Below are 8028 nucleotides of genomic sequence, written 5' to 3'. Positions count from 1 at the left end.
ACAGCTTCAACCCAAAACCCATTTGGCAGCTGTGCATTAGACAACATACTTTTGACCTTCTCTTGTATGGTCCTATTCATCCTCTTAGCAACACCATTTTGAGGAGGATTGTAAGGAGCAGATTGTAAGGAGCAGTAAGTTCACGTTTTATACCTTTTGACTCAAAAAAGTCCTGAAAGGCCTTTGAAACATACTCTCCACCATTGTCAGTGCGTAAGCATTTAAGCTTCTTGCTACTCTGATTCTCCACAAGTGTCACAAACGTTTTGAAAACACTAAACGCTTCATCCTTGTGCTTGAGAAAGTAAACCCATAATGTCCTCGAGTAATCATCTATAAATGTCATAAAGTGAGAAGCTCCCCCTAGAGATAGGTTAGGCATAGGTCCACACAAATCACTATGAACAAGTGCCAACTGTGTATCTCTTCTACTGCTTCTATGCTTATGTGGCTGCTGTGTTTGCTTACCATACAGACAATGTTCACAGAATTCAAAATCATTAAATGAAAAGCCAAGCAAATAACCAGAACGAGACAAGATTTCCATTCCCTTCTTGGACATATGTCCTAACCGGCTATGCCACAAAGAAACGTTCGGCTGCTCGGTTACATTGATTAGATTTTTAGAGACATTTGATACATAAATCATGTAAAGTTCTCCAGACTTTACTCCATGTGCTACTGTCATAGAACCCTTGGATATCTTCCACATGTTCTGTCCAACAATGGTGACGTAGCCAGCATCATCAAGTAAACCTGTGCTGATCAAGCTCTTTGTAATTGCGGGAACATGTCTCACATTCTTCAGCGTGAAAGAAGAGCCATTCTAAAACTTCAATTGAACATCTCCAACACCTAAGATCTCACATGTCTGCCCATTGCCTAGCCGAACATGATCTTTAGTGGTCACATAAGAAGTAAACCACTCCTTGTTTGGAGACACATGAAGTGATGCCCCTGAGTCTATTATCCAGTCACTCAGTGCATTTCCATCAGATGCTGTAAGAAGAGCTGAGTCCATTGTATTCTTCAAGAAGTAGATGTCTCCTGACACTAGACTATTATCCTCTGCAACAGTGTTTGTCACATTTATTTCTTGAATCTTCACTGAGGACTTGTTGTTCTCACCATGGTCTTCAGCTTTCTCTTTGCCTTTTTCTGCTTTCCATTCTCTGCAGTCTCTTTTCATGTGACCCTTCTTGCCACAATGGTAGCATTCTATGTCACTCTTGCCTTTAGCACTGCGGGACTTGCTACGAGACTGATTCCTCTTTCCACCTTTGTACTTTTCTTTGGTCCTTCCCCTGACAACTAAGGCTGTTCCTTTGCCTTTGTCCATTGTCTTTCTATTGGTTTCTTCAATAAGCAGACTTCCTTCTACACCTGCTATGTTCAAACCATCTGGAGGTGCAGAATTACTCAAAGCTGTGCGAAAAGTGTCCCAACTTTCCGGCAATGTGATCAACAGGAACATAGCTCTAACAGGTTCATCAAACTTGACACCTTGAGCTGACAACTGACTATAGATTGTGTTGAATTCATTCAGATGATTGGACATAGGTGTCCCTTCTTTCATCTTCAAGTCAACAAGCTTCTTAAGCCAGTATACATGTGAAGCTGCACTCTGCTTCTCATAAAGATCACGCAGCTTTAAGTGCATCATGCTCCCATGTTTCGACAAGAAGTATCACATTGGAGTCATTGGTAAGCTCATCAATAACAATTCTTGTATTTCATGGATAGCCGTTACAATTCCAAAAGATTATTTGCAAGCGTGAGTTGGTCTCCTAGATCATGTGTCCCTATTTGTTGGGTGGACTTGCATCCTTCTCAAGTGACTTTTCTTCTTGAGATGATACCTTGACCTTCTTGGTTCTTTCCTCATATTCTTTGCGACATACATTTTGTTGCATAAGAGTGCGATCCTCATATACATTACAACCCATTCCTTTGAGGTAGATCCAACTATTGTCAAGGATGATCTTTCTCTTTACCTCATCAACCACGGTACATACAATGGATCTTTTCCATTGATTAGAAAAATTATGTCTTTACATCAATGCATAGAGGGCTTCGTGCTCTTCGATTCAGGATGTAAATCACCTAAATCAGAGTTCAAATGAAGAAGTTATGATCAAAAGAGTGAACTACTATCTACTAGGTCAAAAAACAGTTGTGTGTGTGTGTGTGTGTGTGTGAGAGAGAGAGAGAGAGAGAGAGAGAGAGAGAGAGAGAGAGAGAGAGAGAGAGAGAGAGAGAGAGAGAGAGAGAGAGAGAGCTTTTAGGCATTGCACAAACACCAATGCAACGTGTGAATTCATTAATGCTAATGGCGATGCCAACTCATGCGTGAGTGCACAACTTGGGCAGCAGTTGGAGAAGAGCTTGAGCTTGGAGCATTTGTTGAAGCCGGAGCAGCCTTCCAACGATGTGACGCGAAAGGCGGGGGGGTCAGAGAGAGAGTGTGTATTGCTGGTCAATCTGTAGGCAAGGGCTTGTGAATAACAACATTGAAGAAATAAATCGATGAGGCGTGTTGCAGGCAAGGGAAGAGAGAGAGAGAGAGAGAGAGAGAGAGAGAGAGAGAGAGAGAGAGAGAGAGAGAGAGAGAGAGAAGGGTGCCACCACTGGGATTCTTGGGAACCTGGGGGATGCAACACAAGAGATGGGGCTCGCGAGACAGGGGGAGAGAGACAGTGTTCGAAAAAAATCATTTTTCCAAACATACAAAATTCCTTTTCTTGAATTTGCCAAGAGGACATTTTAAGACTATTTTTCTCTATTTTGGGGCGGGTTTTGTCCTTTTTCCCTTGCCCTCAACTGGAATTTTGGAAATTGAAAATGACACGATATTAAGCTGAGAGACATTTTTCCTGCACAGTGATCGAAGTAGAGAGAGAGAGAGAGAGAGAGAGAGAGAGAGAGAGAGAGAGAGAGAGAGAGAGAGAGAGAGAGAGAGAGAGAGAGAGAGAGAGAGAGAGAGAGAGAGAGAGAGGGAGAGTTAAGGCAGCCACATGGATTTATATGGCTTCCATCTAACAAGTTGGAACTTGGAAGCAGGAGCAAAATCAGCGAATGCAAGCCTTCATGTTGTAGAGCGAGAGAACGGAGCAGTTGAGACAGCTAGATGAGAGAGAGAGAGAGAGAGAGAGAGAGAGAGAGAGAGAGAGAGAGAGAGAGAGAGAGAGAGAGAGACAGAGAGAGAGAGAGACAGAGAGAGAGAGAGAGAGGGAGGGAGACTCAGAGAGAGAGAGAGATAAAATCCACATAGCACTGTCGAAGGCAGTGCCGCTGGTACAGCCAACGTGACCATAGAAGATGGCATGGATAGATATGTGCAGGCTAGCAGAAGCAGGGCAAAAGGCTAGAGCAGTTGTGTTTAACCCTCACGGCTCACGGACACCCTATCACCTACGACGGACATTGTAACCTACGGCGGACATTGTATTATTTATTTGGTAGAGTCAGGTACCGGGCTTGTTGGTCCAATAGGTGTTGGGGTATAAAGCCCAATGTGGTCGCCGAGGTAAGTGGGCGGGCCGCCAGGTATGTACACATATTCTTTTGTAAAAACCTAATAAGAACTCACTATGCTCTACACATTACAGTAGAGTGAGTTCACCATATCGTCGTGCTCTTCTTCTCGCACTCTCTCTCGCGTCGCACTTCCGCTTGTACTCCTTCAACTGGTATCAGAGCTCAGATCGAGGCTCAGGGCAGCACTGCAGGAGGCTAGAGTCACCAACTCGGATTGGAGTGAAATTCGACTGGCGAAGACACGGCCCCAAATCTCGTGGGGTCATCTCGGCCACCGTTCGGCTTCGACAAAGGTCTGCGCAGGCCATTTTCGACTACGTGGTCTCGACGGGTGCAGATCCGACACTGCAAATTTGGGGTTTTCGGCCTACGACTTCAGGTGCTGAGGATATCGACACTCCCAGAGTGTTGATTTGTGGCTATCTACACATCGAAGGACGGCTCACAGTTCTTGGAGGCGTGTCACATACGACAAGGACGCATCTACACACAGACTGTAGGCGACATCCACTAGTTCATCAGGTAGCTTGTGTTTGCTGCTTGATATTCCAGATTTCATCCAGACATTGCAGGTACTTCCACATGGGATGTATTGTCAGAGATGATGTATGTCTGTTGAGGGTTTGCTGGCTGTGAGTCATGCAGCAAACAACCGCCGCAGCGGTTACAACATACAATGGGAAATTTGTGGATGTATGACTTTGTGGGAAGTCTATGTACTGTCAGACTTACTGCAGCCTTTGTTGAGGGTCGAGTGAGGTTTTATTGAGATGGGGGATTCTCGAATGTTGAGATCCTTTCGGTGATACAGGTCTTGGAGTGATCCCTCGAGCACCCTTAGATAGGCAGCTAGGATATATTGATTGTGAGTTAGACAGTTGGGATTGCATCTTTGCTTTACTGCCATTGAGGCATTGTCGCAGTCTATGCTTATAGGACAGTGACAGGACAATGAGAGACAGTACAGGTGTAGGACAGGTTTACCCGCAGCTTACAGTGTCAGAGAGAGAGTGTTTTTTGAGCTGTTTTTTGGTCTGTTTTTTTAGTACACCAGAGCCATTTTACAAAGGAGACTCTGCCAAAATTTATGCAGAATCTGAAGCTTTCTTGGTTCATTTGACAGGTTGATATTGGTTCAGAGGTCAGTTTACAAGGGAAACTCTGCAGAATTTTTCCCAGGAAAGTAAACCACTGTGAAGCGTAGCTATGGCTGGATCACAGGACACTGCTCTTTACAATATCAAGAAGCTGGATGGAACCAATTTCCCATTGTGGAAGAAGCAGATTTGGCACGTGTTGGTACAAAAGAAGCAGATAATACCTATAAAGCTCAAGGGGATAAAACCAGAAGATATGGACGAAGATGAATGGAGCGAAATGGATGAATTGGCACTTTCTACCATTATGCTGACTTTGGCAGAAAGCGTTTACTTCAATGTAGCAGACGAGATGTCGGCTTATCAAGCATCAAGGAGGCGTAGTATGTATGATCAAAAAGGGTTTGAAATATGTTTCCATTGTCAAAGAAGATAAGTATAAATGCTACTTATGGCTGAAAATCAGCCCACCCAATGGTCAAGTCATGTTTGTGGTTGGTTGCTACATTCCTCACTATGACTGCAACTTTTATGCTCGCTTGGATATGGATAGAGATCAGCCCTTTGTTGAACTAGAGGAAGACATTTCTCATTACAAGGACCAAGGTGAAGTCATTGTCTTTGGAGACATGAATGCTCGCACAAATACGTTACAACACGACACCAACAAGTTGACATGCCACATGTCTCAAGAAGAATGGATGACTCATGCATGTATAATCGAAGTTCTAATGATGCAAAAGAATTGGATCACTATGGAAAGTCACTTCTACATATGTGCAATAGTATCGGAATGCTCATTGCAAATGGTGTATCTTTATGGCAAGGCACCAATGACTTTACATGTAGAAAACACAATGGTGATAGTGTGATCGACTATATGTTGTTTTTGGAAGCCACTCTAGAATGCATACAAAACTTTACACTTGATGGATGGAATCCGGAATCGGATCATAGGATGCTATGTATTGACCTCAAGTGTGGTAAAAGACCCGAGCATGTAGCTTCCAATCATGATGTGAATCATTCGTACCTACGTCTAGACTTCAAACGAGCACTTATATATGCTGATATGGTGGACCGAATGTTAAGCATGACAGAGCATCAAGAGAGCCCAACATTAGAATGCAAGAGGAAAGTTTTCAAAGAAGTAATTTGCTCTTGTGCGAGGGAATGCTTTTCGGTGAAACACATGTCTTGCAAAAGATCTAAGAAAGATAGCACCAAGAAGAAATGGTTCGACATGGAATGTAGTTAAGCCCGAAAACACTTGCTAAGGTTGGGTGCAAGAAAAGACAACGAAGGTTACTTGGAACATTCACACACATACAAAGCACTTGTTCAAAAATGGAGGAGAAGGTGGGAAGTCAAAAAACAACTTCTTTTGGGGAAGGAGAAAGCACATGCATGTGGCAAGTTTTGACAAAATCTAAAAGGCAAGCGCGTTGAGAGCTTTGGTCACTTGACTCTTGAGGATATGTATACGCATTGCAAGAACCTCTATGAGCAACCCAATGTTGAGAAGATGGAGTGTTGTAGCTCCCTTCCGTTTATGCCTCCCTTGTTTACCATTGAAGATGTATGTTGCACGCTTGAGAAACTTGCTACTCGCAAGGCAGGGGACCTTCAAGGTGTTAAGGCTGAAATGATTAAATGGACACGCAAGAAAAAACAATATTGGATATGCGATATGTTTAGCCTTGCACTTCAGCATGGCATACCTCATGATTGGAGTGAAAATTGGATCAAACCTTTGCACAAAGGAGGAGATGTAAACAATGTGAACAACTATTGCACTATAATGGTTGGTTCTTTGATGGTAAAGTTATTTGGATGTATCATGGAGATGAAGATAAGTGAATGGACTGAAAAGAACGGCAAACATGTGCTAGGCCAAGCAGGTTTTCGAAAGCATCATAGCACTATTGATCACCTTGTCACTCTTCGAGTTCTTATGGAAGCGTCTCGATTGAAAGAAAAAAGTTGTATTGTTGCTTTGTGGATTTCAAGAAAGCTTTTGACATGGTACCACGAGGAAATCTTTGGAGACGTATGCAAAGCCTTCAAGTGCCGAAAGAATTTATGCATGCAGTCTTTCGCATCTAACAAAAAGTGACATGTTGACTACGTATGCGAGATGGAGTTTTACAATTTTTTGCAAGCACCATTGGTGTCAAACAAGGATGCCCGCTTTCCCCAACCCTCTTTGGGCTACTCATTGATGAATTGGAATGCATGGTTCTTGGTTTTTATGCAACAAGAAGGCATAGAAGAGGTTAAGATCTGAAATGCGGTGATCATGCTTTTGCTTTATGCCGATGATATAGTGCTCTTGGAACATACCTTAGAAGATGCACAAAAGCTCATGAGTGTCTTGGAACGCTTTTGCCTACATAGCGGGCTGATCGTGAATGGATCCAAAACCAAGGTTCTGCTTGTAAAGACCCTCAATGATGAAAATCCATGCATTGTATACAACAATGAGCAATTTGAAGTGGTAGATAGCATCAAGTACCTTGGCCTTGAGGTTCCAGCCAATCATCGATGGAAGGATCGCGCAATGCGCCACTTGGAAGCCGGAAAGAGGGCTTATTATGCATTTGAGAACATGTGCAATGCTGGAGAGATCAAGTGTTGGGCTCTCAAAAAGTACCTCTTTGACACATTGGTGAAACCGGTGCTTCTTTATGGAGTGGAGGTGTGGGATGGTAGCATTGGGAAGTCTACTTGGAAAGAGTTTGAGAATGTCCAAAAGAGTTTTCTCACCAACTTTCTCTAAGTCAAAACACAAACAACCTACATGTTCTTACTTCTTGAGTCTGGACGCTTCCCATTGAGGTCTTGGGCATGCAAAGGGTTGTGGAGTATATGCTTAAGACACAATGTACTCTTTGTATCGACCTCCTAGAATCACATATGAAGCAAGTCAAAAGGTCCAAAAGACATGCAAGAGCAAAATACTAAGTTCGCGGTGGATGCTTGACATCAAGAAATGGTTTGGAAGATGGGATGTATGTCACTTGGTCAAGGATGCGTCGATCGACTCCCAAGTTAATGAGGCCTTCTTACAACGCCAATGTATCACCGCTTGGGAGAAATCCGGAGGTTCTCACTTTAGCGCGATTACACCACACACATTGCCCCAAACTACAAACCTCTCTTCTCCTCCGAGCGCGGTAATCGAACCCATCCCTACATCCTTGAGCCCATCCCATTGAGTGCGATCCGCAACATTGCGGCTTCCATTCCTCTTAGCTCCCATTCTCTACGCTGCGAGATAGGACGTTGGGGAACTGGCAAGGAGTCTGATCGACTTTGCACCGTATACCCTCGTAAAGTGCGAGAGAGTGAGTACCACACACTACTTGAGTGCTCAACTTTTGACCACATTAGG

Source organism: Adiantum capillus-veneris, chromosome 8 (assembly GCF_014529385.1).
Source record: "Adiantum capillus-veneris isolate H3 chromosome 8, ASM1452938v2, whole genome shotgun sequence".
Lineage (NCBI taxonomy): Eukaryota > Viridiplantae > Streptophyta > Polypodiopsida > Polypodiales > Pteridaceae > Adiantum > Adiantum capillus-veneris.
The sequence above is the reverse complement of the archived record's forward strand: the minus strand, read 5'-3'. Positions refer to the sequence as shown.